General features: G+C 41.1%; 1 protein-coding gene across 2 annotated transcripts in view; it reads right to left on the bottom strand.

Moving 5' to 3' along the window:
- The window catches only part of LOC134337480 (phospholipid-transporting ATPase ABCA1-like), a 214,183-nt gene extending 189,558 nt beyond the window's left edge, over positions 1-24,625 (bottom strand). For both annotated transcript variants that reach the window (XM_063032530.1, XM_063032531.1), the window contains exon 1: positions 24,514-24,625. The gene's annotated coding sequence lies outside the window, so the exon portion shown is untranslated. The remainder of the gene's footprint in view (positions 1-24,513) is intronic.
- Between the last annotated feature and the right edge of the window lie 719 nt (positions 24,626-25,344).

Genomic DNA, 25,344 nt, shown 5'->3' with positions numbered 1-25,344 from the left:
AGAGAACAAACTAGAAACTAGTGATAGGGAAAAGTAAATAAATCCTCAAGCATTGGTAAGTGAATCACCACAATCTTACTATTTTTGTGGCCAGGCTTTGGCTCAACAGGCAAGCTAGAAATTAAGTTTGAGAAGTTAGAGTATTAACAAGTGTAGGCAGGATGGTAGTTCAAGCAGTAGAATGCTCCTCCTGTGAGAATCACAAACATGAGAAAATCTGCAGTTGCTGGAAATCCAAGCGAAATACACAGAATGCTGGAGGAACTCAGCAGGCCAGGCAGCATCTATGGAAAGGAGTGAATCATCAAAGTTCTGGGCCCATCACCATGGTCTCAGCCCAAAACGTCAACTGTTTACTCTTTTCCATAGATACTGCGTGACCTGCTGTGTTCCTCCAGCATTTTGTGCGTCCTCCTGCGAGATGTGAGATTTCTGGGTGCCCAACATTCTCCCTGATGACTATATCTGCAGGAAGTACACCTGAATTTCAGCTCCTGACTAACAAGGTCAAGGAACTGGAGGTGGAGCTGGATGCACTCAGGACCATCCAGGAGACTGAAGACTTCATAGATGAGACTTTTACTGAGCTGGTCACACCCAGGGTGCAGGCTTGAGATTGTAGATGGGAGACCACCAGGAAAAGTAAGGGGAGTAAGCATCACCCTGTGGTCATCCCCCTCGGCAACAAATAGAGAACTTTGGATTCTGCTGGGGGGGGGGGGTGACCTATCAGGGCACAGTAGCAGCAGCAGCCATTCTAGTGGCCCTGTGGCCAGCTCTGATACTCAGCAGGGAAGGGTAAAGTCAAGCAGACTGATAGTGATAGGAGATTCGATATGCAAGGGCACAGGCTGCAGACTCTATGGCCAGGAAAGAGAAGCCAGGATGTTGCCTCACAGGCACTAGGCTCTAGGATGTCTCAGAGCGGCCAGAGAAGATTCTCAAGAGGAGGATGAGCAGCATAACCTCATGGTGCACATTGGAACCAATGACACAAGTAGGAAGGGGGAAAGAGGTGATGCACAGTGCATATAGGGAGTAGGGGAAAAGGCTGATGAGCAGGACCTCCAAGGTAGTAACCTCTGGATTACTCCCAGTACCATGTGCTAGTCAGGGCAGGAATAGGATGCCAGTACAGATGAATGAGTGGCTGAGGAATTGGTGCAGTGGGCAGAGTTTCAGATTTCTGGATCATTGGGATCTCTTCTGGGGAAAGTATGACCTACACGAAAAAGATGGGGTGCACGTGAACCTGAGAGTGACCAATATCCTTGCGGGCAGGTTTGCTAGAGCTGTTGGGGAGGGTCTAAACTAAGTCGGCAAGGGGATGGGAAGCAGAGTGATAAGCTGAGGGGCAGTTGGCATACAAGTCGGTGCACTGTGTAGTGAGAATGTGAGGAAGAACAGGTAGATAATAGGGCAAAATTGCAGTCAGTGGGATGAGTTGAAATGTAATATGGGGGCAAAATTGAAAAGGTTGACGAATAGAGGATTGAAGGTGTTATGTTTGAATGCATGAAGTATACACAATAAGGTAGATGATCTTGTAGCACAGTTAAGAGATTGGTAGGAATGAAATTGTGGGCATCACTGAGTCGTGGCTCAAAGAAGATCATAGTTAGGAGCTTAATATCCAAGGATACACATTGTATCAAAGGACAAGCAGGTAGGCAGAGGGGGTGGAGTGGCTTGTAGGCAAAAACTTCTATCAAATCTTTAAATAAATAAAGGCATCTGTTAGTCTTGTGAGACCATGGATCTGCGCCTGGAAAGTCTTCACTCTCCAGGGCGCAAGCCTGGGCAAGGTTGTATGGAAGACCAGCAGTTGCCCATGCTGCAAGTCTCCTCTCTCCACGACACCAATGTTGTCCAAGGGAAGGGCATTAGGAACCATACAGCACCAGTTTCATCGTAGAGCAATGTGTGATTAAGCGCCTTGTTCAAGGACACAACACGTTCCCTCGGCTGGGGCTCGAACTCATGACCTTCAGGTCGCTAGTCCAATGCCCTAACCACTTGGCCACGTGCCCACCTAAATATCAAATCTTTAAGAAAGAGGTGAAATATGTTCAGAAGATGTAGAACCTTCATGGGTAGAGTTAAGAAACTGCAAGGATTAAAAGACCCTGAGGGAGTTATATATAGACCCTCAAACAGTAGCCAGGAGTGGAATATAAATTTGCAATGGCAAATAGGAAAGGCATGTAATAAGGGCAATTTTATGATAGTCATAGGGGATTTCAATATGCAGGTAGATTGGGAAAATCAGGTTGGTGTTGGATCTCAAGAGAATTGTAGAATGCTTTCGAGATGACTTTTTAGAGCAGCTTGTGGTTGTGCCCATTAGGGGAAAAACCACTTTTGGATTGGGTGATGTGTAATGAAGAAGATTTGATTGGGAGCTTAAGGTAGGGGAACCCTTAGGCAACATTGGTCATAACATGATAGAATTCATGCTGCAGTTTGAGAGGGAGAAGATAAAGTCAGATGTATCAGTATTACAGTGGAGTAAAGGGAATTAGAGAGGCACAAGAGAGGAGCTATACAAAGTTGATTGGAAGAGAACACTAGCAGCAACGATGGCAGATAGCTGGAGTTTCTGGAAGCAATTCAAAGATTAGATTATGAGGACACGCAGTCCTCTTTTATTGTCATTTAGTAATGCATGCATTAAGAAATGATACAATGTTCCTCCAGAATGATATCACAGAAACACAAGACAAACAAGATTGAAAAACTGACAAAGGCCACATAATTATAACATATAGTTACAACAGTGCAAAGCAATACCATAATTTGAAAAGAACAGACCATGGGCACGGTAAAATAAAAGTCTCAAAGTCTCTCGAAAGTCCCATCATCTCACGCAGACGGAGAAGGAAGAAAAACTCTCCCTGCCACGAGCTTCCAGTGCCGCAAACTTGCCGATGCAGCACCCTAGAAGCACCCGACCACAGCCGACTCTTGAGTCCATCCGAAAACTTCAAGCCTCCAACCAGCCTTCCAACACCAAGCACCATCTCTGCCGAGCACTTCGACCCCAGCAACAGGCAATAGGCAAAGCCGAGGATTTGGGGCCTTCCCCTCCGGAGATTCTCGATCGCACAGTAGCAGCGGCAGCAAAGCGGGTATTGCAGAAGTTTCTCCAGATGTTCCTCCCTGCTTCTCATATGTGTCTCCATTCAAATCAGGATTGTGCACAGCATCCTACTTACAAATACGATATCATTTTGGAGCAGCCACGCGCGCTACGTCGCGCTGCCATCTTCTCCGAAAGATGAAGAAGTATCTTATGGGGAGGATGAGGCAACCTTGGCTGACCAGGGAAATCAAAGACAGCATAAAAGCAAGAGAGGGCACATAATACAGCAAAAATTAGCGGGAAGTTAAAGGAATGGGAAGCTTTAAAAAACCAGAAGGCAATTAAAAAAAACATAAGGAGAGAAAAGATGAAATATGACGGTAAGCTAGCCAACAGTATCAAAGGGGATACCAAAAGTTTTTTTCAGATACATAAGGAAAGCGTGGATATTGGACCACTGGAAAATGACACTGGAGAGGTAGTAATGTGCAGCAAAAAATGGTGGAAGAACTAAATAAGTATTTTTCATCCACCTTCACTGAGGAAGACACTAAAAGTATGCCAGAAATTTGAGAGTGTCAAGCAGCAGAGGTGAGTGTAGTTGCTATAGTTGCTATCACCACGGAGAAGGTGCTTGGGAAGCTGAAAGGTCTGAAGGTAGATAAGTCACCTGCACCAGACAGACCAGATGGTAGTTGAAGAGATTGTGGCAGTATTAGTAATGATCTATCAAGAATCAATAGATTCTGGAATGGTTTCAGAGGACTGGAAAATTGCAAATGTCACTCCAGTCTTTAGCAAGGGATGGTGGTAAAAGAAAGAAAACTATAGACCTATTAGCCTGACTTTAGTTGTTGGGAAGATGTAGGAATCTATTAAGGATGAGGTTTTGGAGGCACTTGGAGGTGAATGATAAATAAGTAGGCCACAGTCTACATAGTTTCCTTAAGGAAAGGTCTTGCCTGACAAATCTGTTTGAACTCTTTGACGAAATAACAAGCAGCATAGACAAAGGAGAGACAGAGGATGTTGCTTACTTGGATTTTTAGAAGACCTTTGACAAGGCACCACACATGAGGACCTTTAACAAGTTAAGAGTCCACAGTATTACAGGAAAGATACTGGCATGGATAGAGCATTGGCTGCCTGGCAGGAGGCAAAGCGTTGAAATAAAAAAGGGGCATATTCTGGTTGGCTGCTGGTGACAGGTGGCATTCTGCAGGGATTGCTATTGGGACTGCTTCTTTTCACATTATACATCAACAATTTGGATGACAGAATTGATGGTTTGTGGCCAAGTTTGCAGATGATACAAAGATAGGTGGAGGGACAGCTAGTGTCGAGAAAGCATTGAGTCTACTGGTGGACTTGGACAGACTGGGAGAGTGTGCAATGAAGTGGTAGGTGGAATATAGTGTCAGAACTGCATGGTCATGCACTTAGAAGGAATAAAGATGTAAAGGAATCAAGATAAATTTTGAAAATTTGAAGTACAAAGGGACTCGATAGGCCAGGTGGCCTAATTCTGCTCCTATGTCTTATGGTATTTTTCCTCCCAAGTCTTTGAAGTTTGCTTTAGTTTTTCTCAACCAATCATGGCTTCTCATAGGGGCAACAGGGGCAGCCTTAACCCAATACTGGTCAGCAAAATTTGAAGCAAATATCAAGGACTGATGCCCAGTCCTTCCAAGCTGTTATCACGCGGGGACTTTACTTACTACAAGCTTCACAACTTCAAAGATGAAGAGATTTATCATTCACTGATTTAAACAGCAAAACATAACACTCAGAACTTTTAGCGTAGTTTTCACAACCTATCAAGTAACATGCCAACTACACTCCGAGGATGCCTCCACCCAGCCTAATTCCCAACCTCTCCCACCCCCACCTTTCTTAATGGAACACACTTTGCTATTATATAGTCACAGAAGATGTAAATGTCAATGGTACCTTTCTCAAGCAGAATTCTTTAGTATTTCAGGTTTTAGGTGAATGCTGATGGGCTGTTGGACAACTATAAACATCGTAACTGAACTCAAAGATGGTCAGAAATCTTATTTACCCCTCCCACACACACTAGTTACCCATACTGCTTTAAGTAACACTACATCTTTAAACGACTTACACAGCATAATCAGGAAAGCTGGAACAAGTGGCATGTTCAAAAGAACCTTTTGGTAAAATGCTTTTCTTGTATATCCTCATTTATATATCTCCCTCCCTCAAATAAAATGAGCCAAAAGCCAGTTAGCAAATTTTCAGCACAGACAAGTTCGTCTGGGAGTGTAATTGTGGGAAGAAATCGTAAAGTTACAGAATTTCACTCAAAGCACAAGACAATCAAACAACAGAACAGAAAAAGTAAACCAACTGAACACTTGGCAACGGCAACTGCACTGAAAGTGTTCCAATGAGCAGATTTGGATTCTGGCATAGTGAGCACTTTCTGTTCAGTTTCCCAATACTGTACATCTAATATAGACCTGTAGGTCTGTAAGGTCATAGAAATATTATTGGAGGATGCCATTCAGCTGTCAAATTCTTGCTTTTTAACAGGAGCTACCAACTCGAAGATACCCATTATCCCATTATATTCAAATTTGGCAAAGATATATCGAATTCCCTGTTACCTTATGGTCACACTGTCAAAGACATGTGTCATCATTACCGAACCTTTGTTCATTTTCAGCAAAATAAAATTAAGGGGGAATTTCAAAAAGAGAGTCTTTAGTAGCATAATCACCTTGAACATGTAGTGGACCTTCACAACATAGCATCATTAACAACCAAAGTCCAAGATTTTGATTGTTACTATGTGGGCACTGAACCTTCTGCTGCGGCCTTTAAGAAGTTTGCACGTTCTTTCCATGACCGCTTGAGTTTCTTCCAGGTGCTCTGGTTTCCTCTCACAGTCCAATGACATACATTTGGTTGCTGAATTAGTCATTGTAAATTGTCCTAGGGTTAAATTGGAGGTTGCTGGGAGACGCAGCTTGAAGGACCAGAAGGGCCTTTTTGCACAGTATCTCAAAAAATTAAATAAATATAATTAACGTGTCACCTGGCATTGAGGCCTGATCTGGAGGCTCAAGGTGTCATGTAAGAGAAGACACCAAAAGAGAAGATGAGAACCAGAGGCTGGAAGTCCTATTAGACCCTGCGAGAAGTGGGCTGAGGGCAACTGATGTACTGTAATCAATATGAGAGAAAGTTGGCTCAAATGAAAAGGTAGCAAGTTATTTTATAGAATCAAAAGAAATAGAAGGTCAAGGATCTTACAGCCCTGAGAGATCAATAAGATCTTAATTACTTTAGTCACAACTCGACTTTCCTCTCCATTTCCCACAATTTTGTTTGCTCCTGTCCAATTCTATATATTAAAAAAAAAGATTCCTATTATGGTAAACATGCATTCAAACTCCTTTGCATTGAAGGCCAACATTCCACACACTTTCAAAATTACTAGTACACCTGCATGCAAAAGGACACCCAGATCCCTTTGTACCATAACAGTCTATAGCCTCTGTTTAACTATAGAAACAACCACTGATAACAGTCTATCAAGCACATAATGAAAACTCTGCATCTAGGAGTGAAAAAACAATGGCTGATCTCAGGATGAGGTGATCCAATTTCCCCAGCCATGTTCCAATTGCACGTTCCAATGAAGAAACAAAACTATCTGACAATGAAAACCGAACCCACACTGCAAATGCTTAGCCAAATTTCTAGGGTGATTTAAAAAAAAAACACCAAGATGTGGTTACTGCTTTTCACTTTATCTAATCTTCAAGCATGTGACATTGAAATAAATTGTGACCTAATTTCAAGGGAGCAGAAATGCCTTTTATCAAGTATGTTTACTGCCTTGGCGTTGTAGGGGTGTGCTTCTCTTATAAAGATTGCACATCAGTTACAAATAGCAACAAGTTTTCTCAAATATTTTGGACACCACACACTTAAATATACTTTTGCTTGATGCCAAGTTTACAAATCCCAGTTGGCACATTGCAGGGACACAATAACTGGACCAGTTTTCCAAGAGCAACAAACAATCTGCTGGAAGAACTTAATGGGCCAAGCAGCATCTGTGGGAAAAAAAAGAATTGTTAACATTTTAGGTCAAAACTCTGCATCGGTCCTGTGTTCATCCAGCAGATATTAGCTCCAAATTCCAACATTCGCATTTTCTCAGTTTCCCTGGGTTGGGAAGAACAGGGTCATTTTTGGTCTGAGTAATTTTGGTTACCTACTGACAGCAGTAGAAAGCAAACGGACAAGGTAGCAAGCGAGGGAGTACTTCACAGAGAAGACAGAGTGCTCAAGCTTCGACCATGATGTTGATCACAACAATTTAGTTTGATATCTGTAGAATGCCACTCAGGAAGGGAACCATACAGCAGACTGAACTACTCCAAAACAAAAGGAAAAAGAGAGCATAAAAAAAAATCAAAAGAGAAATTAACTTGTTCTTTTCTACTTAAGGTCATACATAATCATCTAATTTAAGAAGTGATAATTTTTCTTCCAAAAATACACAAAAATAAAGGGCTCTAATGCTGGTATATAGAGTTAGATCTGAAGCATGTTTCAGTAAACAGACTCTCCCTCCTTTGTTAACCAATTATTATTTATTATTCTAGTTGCATGCACCTGAAGCAGAAGGAGAATAAGATCCTAGCAGGAAGGTTTGCTAATGCTGTATGATGGGCTTTAAACTAGAGTTGCAGGGAGATGGGAAGCAGAATGCCAGAATAGTTAGTGGAGAGGTTGTGGAGACAGATGTTGTTAAGGCCTCAGACAGAGTCAGGAATCAAAGGATTGAGCATAGTGGTGCCTAGTGTCGAGCTGTGTATATCTGTCAAACGTGTTCAGGGAAGTTCCTTAATCAGTACCTCGAAGTCCCAATGAGAGAGTGCACGATACTTGATCTGCTATTAGGGAATGAGACAGGGGAGGTGACAGAAGTTTGTGTAGGGGAACACTTTGCATTTAGTGATCATAATGCCATTAGTTTCAAAGTAAAGATGCAAAAAGTCTGTGGGTTGAGATTCTAAATTGGAGAAAGGCTAAATTTGATGGTATCAGAAAGGATTTGCCAAGTATGCATTAGGACACACAGTTTTCTGGCGAAGGTTTACTTGGCAAGCAGGAGACCTTCAAAAGTGAAATTTTGAGAGTACAAAGCTTGTATGTGCCTTTTCAAAATAAAAGGTAAAGATAACAGGTGTTCAGAACCAAGAAATATTGAGGTCCTGGTTAAGAAAAAAAAAGAGGCGCATTGTAGGTAAAGGCAGGCAGAAATAAATAAGGTGTTTCTGGCGTATAAGAAATGCAAGAGAACTCAAGAAAGATATCAGGAGGGCTAAAAGAAGGAATGAGCTTGCTCTAGCAGACAAGATGAAGGAGAATCCTAAGGGATTCTATAGATATGCTACAAGCAAAAGGATTGCAAGGGACAAAATTGGTCTGTTGAAAGAACAGAATTGTAATCAATGTGTGGAGCCAAAAGAGAAGGGAAAGATCTTAGAAGAATTTTTTTACATCTGTATTTACTCGAGATGGATAGAGTCTATAGAAGTGAGGCAAAGCAGCATCAACTTCATGCACCCTATACAGATGACAGATGGCCCTATACAGGTGCTTGCTGTCTTGAGGCCAATTACCAGAAGCAAATTCAGAAATTGCTGGGACCCTCGCAGAGATCATCCTTAGCGACAGGTGAGGTACTGGAGGATTGGAGGTTAGGGACTGGATTTTTAAGTATTTGGATAGACATGGACTGATTAAGGATAGTCAGCATGGCTTTGTGCATGGTAAGCCATCTCTAACCAATCTGACATTTTTGAAGAAGTTAACAGGAAAGTGGATGAAGACAAAGTAGTGAATGTTGTCTACATGGACTTTAGCAAGGCATTTGACAAGGTCCCACATGGGAGGTTGATCAAGAAGGTCCAGTCATTCGGCATTCAAGATGAAGTATTAAACTGGATTAGACATTGGCTTTGTGGGAGAAGCCAGAGAGTGGTAATAGATGGTTGTCTCTCTGACTGGAGGCCTGTGACTAGTGGTGTGCCGCAGGGATCACTGCTGGGTCCACTGCTGTTTGTCATCTATATCAATGACCTGAATGATAATGTGGTTAACTGGATGAGCAAATCTGCAGATGACACTAAGATTGAGGGCATAATGGACAGCGAGGAAGGCCATCATGGCTTGCGGAGGGATCTGGATCAGCTGGAAAAATGGGCTAAAATGGCAGATGGAACATAATGCAGACAAATGCGAAGTATTGCACTTGGATAGGACCATCCAGGGTAGGTTTTATGCAGTGAATGGTAGGGCACTGAGGAGTGCAGTAGAACAAGATGATAAGGTCTTAAAGAAAGGTTTTGGCACATTGGCCTTCATCAATCAAAATATTGAGTACAGGAGATGGGATGTTATGTTGAAGTTGTACAGAACTATTGTGAAGCCTAACATGGAGTAGTATGAGCAGTTTTGGTCACCTATCTACAGGAAAGATGTAAATAAGGTTGAAAGAGTACAGAGAAAATTTACAATTTGCCAGGGACTGGAGGACCTGAGTTATAAGGAAAGATTGAATAGGTTAGGACTATTTCTTGGAACACACTGACTGAGAGGGGATTTGATAGAGGTAAACAAAATTATAAGGGGTATAGATAGGGCAAACGCAAGCTTCTTCCACTGAGGTTGGGTGGGACTACAACCAGAGGTCATGGGTTAAGGTGAAAGGTCAAAAGTAATAACTGTTCCTGGTGGAGTGGGTCCTGAGGCTCCTGTGCCACCTTCTTCATGGTAGCAGTGTGAAGACAGCATGACCTGGGTGTTGGGGGTGCCTGAAGATGGATGCTACTTTCCTGCAATAATGTTCCATGTAGATATGCTCAATGGTGAGGAGGGATTGACTGGGCCGTATGTACTACTTTTTATAGGATTTTCCATTCAAGGGCATTAGTGTTTCCATAGCAGGCTGTGATGCAACCAGTCAATCGACTCTCTACCACACATTTATAGAAGCTTGTCAAAGTTTTAGATGTGATGCCGAATCTTTGCAAACTCCTATGGAGACGGGCACTGCCGCATTTTCTTTGTAACTGCACTTACGTGCCGGGCCCACAATAGAGCCTCTGGAATGATAACACTGAGGAATTTAAAGTTACTAACCCTCTCCACCTCTGACCCCCACTCCCAGATGAAGCCTGGCTCACGGACCTTCAGTTTCCTCCTCTGAATGTCAATAATCAGCTCCTTGGTCTTGCTGACATTGAGTGAGAGACATTGTTGTGGCACCACTCAGCCAGATTTTCAGTCTCTCTCTTATGTGCTGACTCATCATCACATCTGATTTGTCCAGCATAGTCACAGTCATAGTCATTGTCATAGTCATAGTCATACTTTATTGATCCCGGGGGAAATTGGTTTTCATTACAGTTGCACCATAAATAATTAAACAGTAATAAAACCATAAATAGTTAAATAGTAATATGTAAATTATGCCAGGAAATAAGTCCAGGACCAGCCTATTGGCTCAGGGTGTCTGACCCTCCAAAGGAGGAGTTGTCACCCTCCCTTGTAACAGTAACAGTGGTAACAAATTTAAATATGGCATTGGAGCTGTAGTCAGCATCACAGTCATAAGTATAAAAAGCGAATAGAGCAGGGGGATAAGCACACAGCCCTGGGGTGCACATGTGCTGATGGAGATTGAGGAGGAGATGTTGCCAATCCAAACTGACTGGGTCTGCAAGTGAGGAAATCAAGGATCCAATTGCACGAGGAGGTATTGAAGCCAAGGTTTTGAGGTTTATTGATTAGTTTTGAAGGGATGATTGTATTGAATGCCAAACTGTAGTCAATAAAGGGTATTCTGATGAATGCATCTTTGCTGTCCAGATGTTCCAGGGTTGGGTAAAGCACCAACGAAATGTCATCTGATGTGGAGCTGTTGTCCTGATAGGCAAAATGGAGTGGATCCAAGTTTCTTCCCAGGCAGGAGTTCATATTTTTCATCACCAACCTCTCAAAGCACTTCATCACAGTTAACGTAAGTGCTACTGGATGACCGTCACTGAGCCAAGTTACTATGCACCAGTATAACTGAAGTCTGCTTGAAGCAGGTGGGTACTTCAGACTGCCCAGGTGAGAGGTTAAAGATACTGGTGAGCACACCAGCCAGCTGATCCACACAGGTCTTTAGTACTCAGCCAGGCACCCCATCTGGCTGGACGCTTTCTGTGTGTTCACCCCCCAAAGGATGCTCTCACTTCTGCCTCAGACTGAAATCATAGGGTCACTGGGGGCTGTGAGAATTTGCGAGGTTTCCTCCATGTTTTGATGGTCAAAGCAAGCACAAAAAGCATTGAGCTCATCTGGGAGCAAAGCTTTGTTGTCACCCACGTCACTTTGTACAAGGTCGTAACATTCAAGCCCTGCCATCGCTGTCGAGCATCCTTCAGTGATTCAAGTTTGGTCTGGAATGTCACTTCGCCGTGAGATCGTACCTGGACCTCTTGTATCTTACTTGGTCACCAGACCCAAATGCCACTGATCAATAAGAGAAACAGACCAAAAACATATAACATGGCACACTACAGCACAGTACAGTGCCCACAGTTGTGTGCCAACCCTTTAAACTATTCTAAGATCAATCTAATCCTTCCCTCCCGCACAGCCCTCTATTTTTCATTCATCCGTGTGCCTATCTAAGAGACTCTTAAATATCCCTAATGCTTATGTCTCTACCACCACCCCAGGTAGTGCATTCCATGCACCTACCACTCCTGTATACAATAAACACCTCTATATTTCTGTACATACAAATATCGTTATGTATTTGAAAGCCCCATACATATCTTTAAACACCATACCCTCTCGTATTAGCCATTTCCACTCCGGGAGAAGTCTCTGGCATCCACTCTTATTATCCTGTACATCTCTATCAAGCCATCTCTCATCCTGCTTCGCTCCCTCAACCTATCCTAAGACATGCTCTCTAATCCAGGCAGCACCCTCTCTAAAGAGCTGACATCATTCCAAACTTCTGTCCTGATGCCACTTGTATTTTGAGGTGGCATCAATAAAAGCAAGCAAGTTCTTAGATGCTGCAATCAGTATCTTCTCAACTCTCCCTCAGCATAAATGCCTGTGAGACATTTCAAGCCACCAGGTCCCTTGAGGGGTAATACAGGTTCATTCCATCATTTAGTGGGGCAGTGTATTCTATCATTTCGGTGCATGTGATTGTCAAGGGACATTTAAATTGAGGAGGAGGAGGAGGCGAAGATGGTGGCGCAACGCGGCTTGCACGGCCACTCTGGTGAATGATATCTGTAATCTATCAAGTAGGGTGCCGTGCACAATTCTGATCTGATGGAGACAGATGTGAGAGAACGGAGGAACATCTGGAGAAACTTCTGCAATGCCTTTTTCGCTACCGCTGTTACTGTATGATCCTGAATCTCCGGAGGGGAAGGCCCCGAATCCTCAGCTTTGCTTGTTGCTCGGCGGCTGGGATGGGATCGAAGCGCTCAGCAGAGACTGCGCTCGGTGTTGAAGGGCTGGTCGGAGGCTCGAAGTTTTCAGAGCTGGGGTTGGGTGCTTCCAATGCATCGACAGTTATTGGTGCCTAGAGGTTTATGGCAGAGAGAGTTTCTCCCTTCTGCCACCTGCTATCGGGGACTATCGGGAGTCGATCGGAACTTTGAGACTTTTTTTTAAACCGTTCCCATAGTCTGTTCTTTATTAAATTATGGTATTGTTTTGCACTGGTGTAACTATATGTTATAATTATGTGGTCTTGTCAGTGTTAGTCTTTGGTTTGTGCTGTTTTTTTTGTGATATCACTCTGGAGGAACATTGTATCATTCTTTAATGCAGCCATTTCTAAATGACAATAAAAGAGGACTGAGTATCCTCATAATCTAAAAATCTAAGTGGAGATTTTGACTTTCTGTAGCTGAATTTCTGAAGACACTGATGTTGCAATGTAAACTCTCCTGCAGCTTCAAGTGTCTGCTACTGTGAAAAGAAATAGATAATTCTGTTCAATGTAAAATATCCACAGGATATATGATTGCAATTATCCTGCGATACAATAAAGTTTTCTGGACATAATCAAACTTCTTTTTAAATAAATACTCTATGAACTTTATAAATTTCAAAGTAAAACATACGAAACAAAAAAAAATCTCTGGCCTTTCACTTTGTTGCCACAAAGTGCTTGATGAATTTTCTCCCATTACATACATATCTACCTCAAAGCCAACCTTCTTCCCTAATTAAAGCTTTTGCCACTCAGTGTTTTCCAATATCTCCATTGCTAATGTCAGGCATATGGAGTCACATCATCCAATCACTCTTAGTATCTTAATGCTAATGACAGAAACGTTCCCCTGTCACATGCACTCAGGATACACTCAACCCATTGCTCTGTTACTGAATGAGCAACAGTAGGACAAGAAAACAACTATATGAAAGTTTATGTACTGATAAGAGATTCAAGGCTAAAGGCACATTAATAAAGAGAGACATTATACTTGGTTTGACAATCCCACAGTTAGAAATAATGATTCCATAATATTGATCTCCTACATATGGCAATGGCATGGGATGTAAAGCAACTTCTTCCTCTGATAGATACACCTTCTCAAACTTCAGGGTGGTTCGTTTCTATGTTGCTGGTCCCATTATATTTCTCACGAAAGGTCTCTCTTCCCTGGATGTTGACGGTGGGATATTTGATAATGATAATGCGCTTAATGTTAAGGAAAAGCAGGATTCTCTCTTGTTGAAGATGCTAACACTTAAATGGCATGAGTGTTTCTTGTCAGTCATCAACCCAACCTTGAATGTTAGCATGGCTTTTCCAAAGGAGCGTAAGTGGAACGGAACACTGTGCCATCATCAAACAACATCTCCGTTTCTGATGCAATGAGAAAGATCTTTGATAACACAGCTGAAAATGATGGACACAGGACAAAATCCTGAGGAATTCCTTAGTAGTACTCTTGGTGTGAAATCCTCAATTCTCACTAACTGGTGACTCTGGATATAGGACTTTGCTCAGTGCTGTATTAAAGTCAAGGACAGACACTCATCTTCCCAGTGGTTGTGGCAATGATTCTCAGAATACACTACCTTCAGAATGAAACCAGTATAAAAAGTGTGCTTTAAAAGATGTTACTAAGTTTATGCTGTTTATTGATTGTCCTGACCACATCCTTTCAGCTAAAGACAAGCAGCAGGTTTGAACATATTGTAGCAAAATAAATGACCAGTTCATATTGTTATAAGTTGGGAACTTCCCACTGGTCTTTATAAATACTATGGAATCTTTGAAATTCACATGAACCACCAGAAGACAGGAACTTAGTTCAGGCTCACAACTGAAGCACAGTTTTTACAACAATGTCAAAGACAGAAAACTTTATTTCAGCATATCCCCACCTTGTGAATTATGCACCAACCTGCTTCCTTACAATCGTTTATAGCTCCCCAGTTAAATTTGATGGAGAGGGGAAAAAATATCAACATGACAGCTGAGTGGCTATTTAAACAATCTATATTGCCTCCAAGCCGTTACACTAGGATCCCAAGAACAATCACTAATGTACAGACAACTCAATTTTATGTATTCTTAAATTTCTTATTCACAGGTTTGTTCTGTTTATATTTCTTAAATTGGCCTTGAAGGTTTAGAAGAATCATTTTGGCAGCGGGTATAATATTGGTGGATAAATCCCAGTCAGAATACCCAGAATTATTAGAGTGAATGAAGAAATATGTTCAATGAATTGGCATTACAAGTTTAGGTACTAAGGTTTTACACTGCTCAATGGCCACTTGACACATTATAGAAAAGCAGACAGTTGCACTGCAGATTAGCGCAAGCCCACACAGAGAAGTATTCTGCTATGTTCCACAGTTATGCTGTAGTGGGAGGTGAATTCTGTTAATATTTTCTACCAATATACTCACCCCAACTCTCTCTCTCACACCTTCTATCATTAACTTTACTTGGACCAGGTACTTTACAGCTTTAGCAGGGACATTCCATTATATAGTCCATTCCACCTAATTATACCTCTTGTTGGTCAAGATCAACATGTATAGTCCTTTAGGGTCAATGACAAGGATACCCCACACTACCACATCCAATCACATCTCCAACAATATTATCCCAGCTCAGTGACGATTAAAAACAAATAGGAATTTGAAGCCACATTTTCTTGTTTGTAGGGCTCATTAACCTGCCAACCAGCAAACCCTCTGACACAAGTGTAAAAACTTCATAAAGTAGGCACATGGTCAGAAAGCTGAATCATGTGCATAACTTTGGTGCTGCTGCAACGGTGTTGTAATACCAGAGACACAAACCAAATTATATCCTGGTTAAAGACAGCACTACAGGTCCCTCAAGCTATAATTAGCCCAAGATCTACAAGTCACAACGACATTATGTCTGCTGTAGATTATCAAGTGGCAACCACAAGAGTCTTAATCTGCCTCTGCAACATTTTCAGTCCCTCAAGTACATATTGTTGTTGCTCTACCTGTGTTTTACCCTTGACGACAAGGATTTCAATCTCCCACTGCAATCTTGAACTCTCTTTGCAGCCTCTTTTGGTCTCAATCACTCACCTCTGGCAAAAATCTTTCCAAAATCTAATCATTGATCATCACTGAACTCCTGTCTTAGATTTTGCACCTAAACAGAGCTTGCCAGAGCGTAATGCTTCACAAGTGACCAGAAGTAATGTGCTGTGGAAAAAGACTTAAGTGTGAACAGTTGATGAAGGTGTGCATTCATATTTGAGGTGGTCATCCAAAGTATGCAATTTGAGAGTTGGCTCTTTTAAATGCTGTGATTTTCAGGGAAAATCGAGCAAGTAAATAAGAATTAATAAAGTTTAAAACCTCATTGCTGACATTTGGGGGCTTAACACTGAAAAGATGGTGCAAAGGCAAATACAATCCCACAGAAAAGTTAGGAGACAAATTGTCTCAATAAGTGCTATGACAACCACAAATATGAAGCAAAGGCTAAATTTAAAGGTAAACTAACTTTTTAATCACACACCACTTTTATTTGTGCTAATGTCAGGGGGTATGGGGAAAGAAGTGAGGAGTGCAGAAAGAATGATGCTGGGCAGGGTTAAAGTTTGACTTCAGATTCTAGAGCGAGGGGAAAGTATGAAAGGTTCTGATGAAGGGTCTCAGCCCAAAACATTGACTGTTTACTCTTTTCCATAGATGCTGCCTGGCCTGCTGAGATCATTCAGTATTTTATGTGTGCTGCGGGGGAAAAGTAGAGTTCATTAAGAAGGATGTCTCAGGATCAACATATAGAATTCAACCAGCAGGGTGAGGGGTGGAGATTTCAACCCAGCACAGAATTAGTGAAAACATGGTCACACCAATGAGGATCCCTCCCATTACCAATACCTCTTCCCTCACAGTGCTCCAGATTGAATACAACAAGGGAAGTCACTCTTTTCCATGTAAAAATCACTTAGAAATGGCACAAAGATTGAATAAGCTATTTTCCCTTCTCCATCAAATTTAAATGGGGAGCTGTAAATGATTGAATAAAGATTGACTGACTTGGATCTGGAGCTGGCCAAAGGAACTACTGGAACAACACAGTGATTTGTTTCCACATTATGCAATGAAAACTAATGTTTGGTGACTGAGTTTGGTGAAATGAGAAACTTGAGGGGGAAATAGCGAAGACAGACGTGAGGTTAACTATGACTGCTCATGGAGATTTATTAAGTTTTACAGTCTTCTCTCAAAATGCTAAGATACAGTATCTATGTCCCCAACTGGTGGGGACAAATAATTGCCTTATTACAAATCATTGTTCTCTCGTTTCATGCCCCTCTAGGACATATTGGTCTATTTACCTAAATGTCTATAGTTGAAACAACTTGGTGCTCTGCCATAGTATAATTTCCAATCCACAGCAGACAATGATACCAAAAAGGTTGCTTGCTAATTCAATAGAGAGCTGCTGATTTCTGGCTCCTTTTCTAGCCGAGGTCCAAGGAAGAACCCAAAGATTATAAGGCACATTAGAAAGCAGTCTGTGTCTAGAACAGATGATGTAAAAAAAAATTTGTAACACTCGTAGCTAAAATCCATTGATTATTTTTAAAACTTTTCTTGCTTTAAGTGTAGGATTTGTGATACAGCACTACTCACACTGGAGAGAGCTTAGAAGGAACTACTTGTACCTCCCAGAAACTAGCTGTTTTCCCTCCACAGGAACCATCAGCACCAACACTTACAGCACAGCGGTAAACTCACTCTTGCCCCCTTTACCAAATCCCCAAACCACCTCCATCAGAAATGGTCAACTTTCCAGCAAGCTAGCAAATAGCCAATTAGATCAATCTGGGATTTTGTGTGGGGGTGGGGAGTGGGGGGGTGGAGGGAGTGGGAGTAGGGAAATAAAACACTGGTAAACTCAATTCTTCATGATCTATGACAGAATGCATTAATGACACCTTCCTTTAAACCTGCTGCTGACTAATAACTTCAGAATCTGAGGTAGGGGGTAAAATACATGATTCATCAGAAAGATGGCCTAACAATTACAGACAAGCTGCACTGGGAGGAGTAACAACAATAATTGGTGACAATAAGTTCTGCCTGTGCTGCAAATGCATATAATACCCTTGTCCACTATAACGTCTGCTTACTCGCTTCTTACCATATTCCACCTCGGAGGAGATGCGAAGGCACATCAAGCCGAGCAATGGATGCCAGATTGGAGGAGAGCATTGGAAGGGAAACTGGCCCATTTAAAGGGTATAATGAGATCACGCATTTTTATCTATATGCACACGTTTCCAGATACATGTGTGTGCCGGATCTGTACAACAGAACCTGACCTTCAGTCATCTTGGAATTGAACCAAAACCTCACACTATCATCCCTGTGATAGTTGGGGTGCAACAAACACCTGACGTTAAACAAATTCACACAAAAACACCTTCTACTCAACAAATTATTAGATAGAAGGAGGTAATGTCTGATTTTTACTTGAACATTGAATATTTGTTGTACAGTATTATAAATTTTAAACTTTAGAATATACATTAATATTTAAAAACATCTCAGCAGCAACCTGAATAAAAATAATAGCTTTATTAGCTTTAATAGCTTTATTTTATTCAGTAAAATCGCATCTTGAATAAAAAAAGCCAAGGAAAACTTTTGAAGGTGTCTGGGGTACTTTATGTCCATTGAGCTCCATCTCCCCACACACCAGATTTTATGGGCTAGCTTTACACGAGGATCCTACAGCAGAAGGAGATGCCAGTAAATTTTCCCTTTCCGTACATACAGTATTTGGGTCATATCATACACTTAGTTTTTTTTTTAAAAAAAAGAGTATAACATAATTTTCAGAGAACTGGAGGAACTCAGTAGGCCAGGCAGCATCTATAGAAAACAGTACAGTTGACATTTTGGGCCAAGACCCTTCAGTAGGACAAACTGTCGGCCGGAAACGACGACTATACATCTTTTCCACAGATGCTGGCTGATCTACTGAGTTCCTCCAGCATTTTGTGTAAGAACAGCTGACAGTTGGGATCAGAGATGGAGAAGGTTAGCAGCTTTAAATTCCTCGGTATTATCATTTCGGAGGACCTGTCGTGGGTCCAGCATGCAAGTGCCATTATGAAGAAAGCATAGCAGCACCTCTAGTTTCCTGAGAAGTTTGTGAAGATTCAGCATGTCAATTAAAACTTTGGCAAACTTCTATAGATGTGTGGTGGAGAGTATATTGACTGAATGTATCATGGCCTGGTGTGGAAACACCAATGCCCCTGAATGTAAAATCCTATAGACAGTAGTGGATATAGCCCAGTCCATCACAGGTAAAGGCCTCCCCACCACTGAGCACATCTACATGGAGCATTGTCGCAGAAAAGCAGCATTTATCATCAAGGACCCCTACCATTTGGGCCATGCTCTCTTCTGGCTGCTGCCATCAGGAAGGTGGTACAGGAGCCTTAGGACCCACACCACCAGGTTCAGAAACTGTTATTATCCGTCAGCCATCAGACACTTCAACCAAAGAGGGTCACCTCTCAACTTCACTCACTCAATCATCAAGTGGACTCACTTTCACAGACTCTTCATCTCATGTTCTCCATATTTATTGCCCATCTATTTTTTTCCTCTTTCTTACTGTATTTGCATATTGGTTGTTTGTCCATCCTGTTAGGTGTGGTCTTTCATTGATTCTACTGTGTTTCTTGTATTTACTATGATTACTTTCAAGAAAATTAATCTTAGGATTATATCTACTTTGATAATAAATTCACTTTGAACTTTGTTCATCATGATTAACTTTTTTTCCCCCTCTGACCCTTCCCTCACTGCATTCTTACATTGTTCTCTTAAACATCAGTGCCAGTCAATAAGAGAAACCCAGTGTCGCTTCACCTCACTCCTCTGAATTCAATACACATCCTTTTCCCTACATTAAATTGAAATTGGGACTCGCAGTACCATTGGTAATATACTACTGCCTCAACTGCCTTCTAACAATATTTTCCCTTATATGAACAAGATACATTGTTTTAAAAAACAAGTTTTGTGACACTTAAATTATTATTTCCAATTCACTTGATCTTCTCTAGCAGACTCTAGCTTTGGTGTTTGCCATATACTTAATTCAGAAACCAAAGTGAAATCTATTGGTTAGATTCAACTGTTCTCTCCTCTCTGGAGCTCCAAGCTTCTCACCATCTGGGTCTCACCATTTGAAACCCAAATGTTCAGTTCTGACAAAAGATCACTGGCACATCAACTTTTCTACATCACAGAAGCTGAATTTATACTTCAGATTTCAATATTGCTTTTCTATAGACAGCCACATACACAAAAAATGCTGGTGAACGCAGCAGGTCAGGCAGCATCTATAGAAAAGGTACAGTCAATGTTTCGAGCCGAGACCCTTCAGCTATAGGCAGCTGTCAGCTGGCAGTTTTATGCCTAATCATTGTTTAATCTATGTTTAAGAAATTTTCTTTTACTTGCCCAGTCAAATTGCCTGAGAGGAACTTCGTTTCAAAGCTTTCAAAGAGCAAACACAATGCCTATGGAGGAAGCATTAGATACACTAAAAGAAAGAATTTCACTTGGAACTTGTGAAGCTCAGTTATTCATTGGGTTTACCAGCTCAGCCATTAGGGAAACTATTACTGATGTATATTACGTAGTCATGTATCATATTTAAACAGAAGTATCATTAAACAAACAATCATTTCACCATTTCTAGCCACTGATAGAAACCCACGTAGACTCAAGGGCAGACAATTATAACTATTCAGACCCATTCTGCCATCCTAGATAGATCCCGATCTGTACCTTAACTCTTTTATAAAAACCTGGTTCCATATTGCAAAGAGCGATTGATGAAAATCTAAGTGCTAGAAATCAGGACTGTGCAACAGGTCAAGTTGCATTCATGGAATGAAAAACAGAGTCAGCAGTTGAAGTCAAGGACTCCTTGTCAGAACTGGAAAAGGGAAAACAAGTTAGTTTTTTTTTAATTGTAGAGAGAGTAAGGAAGTGATGCACTAGAGAAAGGGAATATCCTATACACCAGGGCTCCCATGGTGATAAGCTGTTGATATAGATCCATCAATCTTTGCACTATTTGTCCTTTACAAACATTATATACAACTGTCAAACATATTGTTGATAGTTTAATTACCTATTATGGGAAATTGGCTCACTACCATCAGCTGCCAACACTCTACCTGATGCCAGCACTCCCATACCACTGAACTTCTTGGCGAATTAAATACATTAAGTCAGGTAAAGCATGGTCAAGATGGAAGGTCAAGCTCACCCTCAAGCAGCTCCAAGTCAGTTGCACAGTATATGGCAGATCAGAGTAAAATTTCTCTAAAGAGACCCAAGGGGAATGTTGAGAATAGACACAAAGTGGGCCAATGCTTTTCAGCACCTAGCGCTCCCAGGACAGACATTCTATGAGTTTTATACTCAGTAAATCTCACACCCATTATTTTGTGCCCTTTCTCTGCTCCTGGAAGATTGATGCCGAGTAAGATAAGAGTGTAGGATGGAGATGAGACACAAGACATAAGAGCAGAATTAGCCCATTCAGCCCACCTGCCATTCCTTCACAACTGACCCCAGGCCCCCCTCAACCCCATACACCTGCCTTCTTACCATAACCTTTGATGCCTAGACCAATCAGGAAGCTATCAATTTTCACCGTCTTGGCCTCCACAGCTGTCTGCGGCAGAGCATTCCACAGATTCACTACTCTCCAGCTAAAAAAATTCCTCCTTACTTCTGTTCCAAACGGTCGCCCCTCAATTTTGAGGCTGTGCCCTCTAGTTCTGGACAACTCCACCATAGGAAACATCATTTCCACATCCACCTTATTTAGTCCTTTCAACATTCAGTAGGTTTCAATGAGATCCCCCGCATTTTTCTAAATTCCAGTGAGTACAGGCCCAAAGCTGCCAAATGCTCCTCATATGTTAACCCCTTCATTCCTGGAATCATCGTCATGAACCTCCACTGGACTCTCTCCAATGACAACACATCCTTTCTGAGATATGGGGCTGAAACCTGTTGACAATACTCTAAGTGCGGCCTGACTAATGTCTTATAAAGCCTCTGCATTATCTCCTCGTTGTTATATTCTCATCCCCTTGAAATGAATGCCAACATTACATTTGCCTTCTTTAGCACAGACTCAACCTGTAAATTAACCTTCTGGGAGCCTTGCACAAGGACACCCAAGTCCCTTTGCACCTTTGAATTTTCTCCCCATTTATACAATAGTCCACACTTTTGTTCCTTTTACCAAAATGCATTATTATACATGTCCCAACACTGTATTTCATCTGCCACTTTTTTGCCCATTCTTCCAAATTATCTAAGTCCTTCTGCAATCACATTGCTTCCTCAGCACTACCTATCCCTCCACCTATATTCATATTATCTGCAAACTTTGCCACAAAGCCATCAATTCCATTATCTAAATCACTGACAATGTGAAAAGTAGCAGTCTCAATACTGACCCTTGAGGAACACAACTAGTCACTAGCAGCCAACTAGAAAAGGCCCATTTATTCCCACTCACTGCTTCCTGCCCGTCAGCCACTTCTCTATCCATGCCAGTATCTTTCCTGTAATGCCATAGGGTTTTATCTTGTTTAGCAGCCTCATGTGTGGCACCTTATCAAATGCCTTCTGAAACGCCTAGTAAATGACATCCACTGCCTCTCCTTTGCTTGTGGAGATGGAAGATTAGAATTGAAATGTCACCTTTTGGATGGAGATATAATATATTCACCATTATACTCTAACTTGGGTATGAACTCAGGTCATTGGAGTTAAAGGTCAATGCCCCACCCACCAAATCAGTCATCTCCCAGTTAATTTATTTTAATTTATAAAGTCATTGCAGTAGAAATGCCCTATTATTATTATATTTAGAAAATACACCATATTTAGAAAATTGAGAGCGTGTAGTAAACATTATGTTAAATATACATTGACATAGGATATCATTACTGTATATAGATGCCTATCATTTAGTTGAGCCGGTCATGCCCTCATAAGTACACAAGTGTTTTGATCCACCTGCAGTGAGCTTCCTGCAGAGAGTTATATCATTCTGAAATCCAACTAAAGTGAAGACTGGTGCTTCTAGGAAGTAACAATAATAGAATAAAGCACCTAATACTAGAGGTTTTGTTTTTAAAATTGTTCATAACAAAACCACAAAATCACTGAAGAAATCACTCCAGCAGTTACCCATTACCTTCGAGGTCTAAGAATCATAGAACTGTTGTGGCATGAAAGGATGCCAGTCAGTCATTCAGTCAGCATTGACTGTGCAAAATCCATCCAAGTAGTTTCACTCCCCTGCAGATTTCCTTTCAGATACTTATCTAGCAGCAATTTAACCTGACTACACCAATAGACCTAGCAGCAATTTAACCTGACTACACCAGTAGACCTGGCAACATATTCCAGATCTAGCCACTCACTGTGCAAAAACATAACATTCTCACGTCACTTTGAGTTCTTTAGCCATCGACTTCATAGAATATGCACTAGTATTTGACTGCACATCCCTGGAATCATTAAAGTAAATCTAATTTCCAATCCTTTTGAAATCTTCACTCTTTTAGGAAAGTGTAGTACCCACAACTTGACAGAGCGCTCCAGAAGTTTTGTGCATCATGATTTTCTTATTTTTTTTTCTTCATCCCTCTACAGTATTTATAAAGCTCATGATTCTATCTGCTTTTTTTAAACCACTCCCTGAAACCTGCCCACAGCCTCAACTATGCACGAATACTTATTTTGATTCTTCCTATCAAAATGAAATACTGTACCTAATTTCTCAGTATTAAACCTCATCAGGTACCTTGTAAAAGTGAACCTGGAGTCCCTTTCATCTAGTACTTTGCCATATAAATATCATGTGTAGCCCAAGCAGAGAAATGAGAAAATATCATAGTCAGACAGTATCTTCAGTAGAAACAGGCATTTCCCAGCAAAGAACACTGTATAATATTCAGAATCAGACTTAGCTGTTGATCAGATTTTATCTCAGGGTCAATGGAGCCAAATGGATTCCCCCATCCATTACTGAAATAATGTCAGTAACTCCTTAACAACTGAATTTGAACTGGAACCCATATTCTAAACATACCTATTACACTGCTGACACAAACCTGAATGTTATGTTCATAACCCTTATTTAAAGACCAGACACCAATTACTAGTTTGCAATTAAGACTTAATTGCATCAGACAGCAGCTTAAATAACTGAGCCACAAAAGCAATCTCTAAAAAAACATGTACCTATAGTTATACATACAATTAGAAACTTTTAAAAGATATACAAACCAAAATTATTTTATGCTTGGGAAGGTAAACATATTCTACACCTATAACCAAATATTACAATTGTAATGTAAATTGAACATAACAATTTAAATTGAACTTTTAAAATACAGATCCTTATTATAAGTCTGACATTTTAAACTACATATTTCTATATGTATTGTTAGGAAATGAACGACCTTAACACCAAGAATCTATAATATTGATTGAACAAAATTCACTACCCTTAATTACGAATTACACGCGAAGTTCACATTTTGGCAATAAGATACAAATTAAAAGAATAATTTAATGCATAAACAACCTGAAGTACAAGGACAAATCGCCTGCAAGTACATGCGGCTGTAATAAAATCTAATGCAACAGCATATGAGGCAAGCAGGAGCGTGACAGCATCACTCTCCAGCGCTTCCTGCGTATCGTATCGATAATTTATACGCAGCTTCCATTTCAACATGATCAAACTATTGTCAGCATATAATTTATACCTTTCTCAGCATGTCACCGTCTCCGACCCCATGTTGCCTGTTCTTGAGGTATGTCACTCTATTCTTCGCCTTCTCTCTTCAGCAGCTACCTCTGCCGCTGCCCAGGGCCCGCCCACCACCGCATTCTCACTGGTTCAATCTGGGAACCCACCCGTCAATACCCGCTCAACTATTGGACGATGACTCCGTCAATAATCGACTACCGGCAAACACTCTAATTACTGGTTGGACAATGTGAGAACCACAGTGCGGACAATCCATGGGAAGAATTGTGGAGGGTGTAGTCTCAGATTTTAGTGGAGCTGTTTAAAGAGAAAATTGCTCAAATCCAGACTGTTTCTTAATGCTTTATGTATGCTTAATTTATTTACGGGATGCAAGTGTTGTGAATAAGGCCAGAATACATTGCTCTTCCTGAAAAGCCCTAGCAAAGCTGGTGGTGAGCTGCTTTGAATGTTGGAGTCTTCATGGTGAGGTATTCCCATAATGTTGTTGGGGATTGAGTTCCAAGATTTAACTCAGTGATGATGAAGCAAGTATTGTATTTCCAAGTCAGGATGGTATGGTAACGCAGAGGGTCATGTAGCTGCTGCGTTTTCTCTTTTGAGAGCTGTTGTAACTGCAGTATAAATAGTATAGACGGTATAATAGCAACTTTGTCCTGCTTTTAGTGACAGAACTTTTTTTTTTGCATATATATAGCTGCCAGTTTTATAACTTCAATGGAACAATCTAGCTACAGATATGGTTAGATTGTGATTAAGGCTGGGATGGTGACTGTATTTACTGTATCTAGTGCTGTCAGGTTTTCTTGTGTATCAAGTGGAGTGA

The sequence above is a fragment of the Mobula hypostoma genome, chromosome 24 (genome assembly GCF_963921235.1).
Source record: "Mobula hypostoma chromosome 24, sMobHyp1.1, whole genome shotgun sequence".
Classification (NCBI taxonomy): domain Eukaryota; kingdom Metazoa; phylum Chordata; class Chondrichthyes; order Myliobatiformes; family Myliobatidae; genus Mobula; species Mobula hypostoma.
Note: the sequence above shows the minus strand (reverse complement) of the source record. Positions and strands in the feature narration are given on the sequence as shown.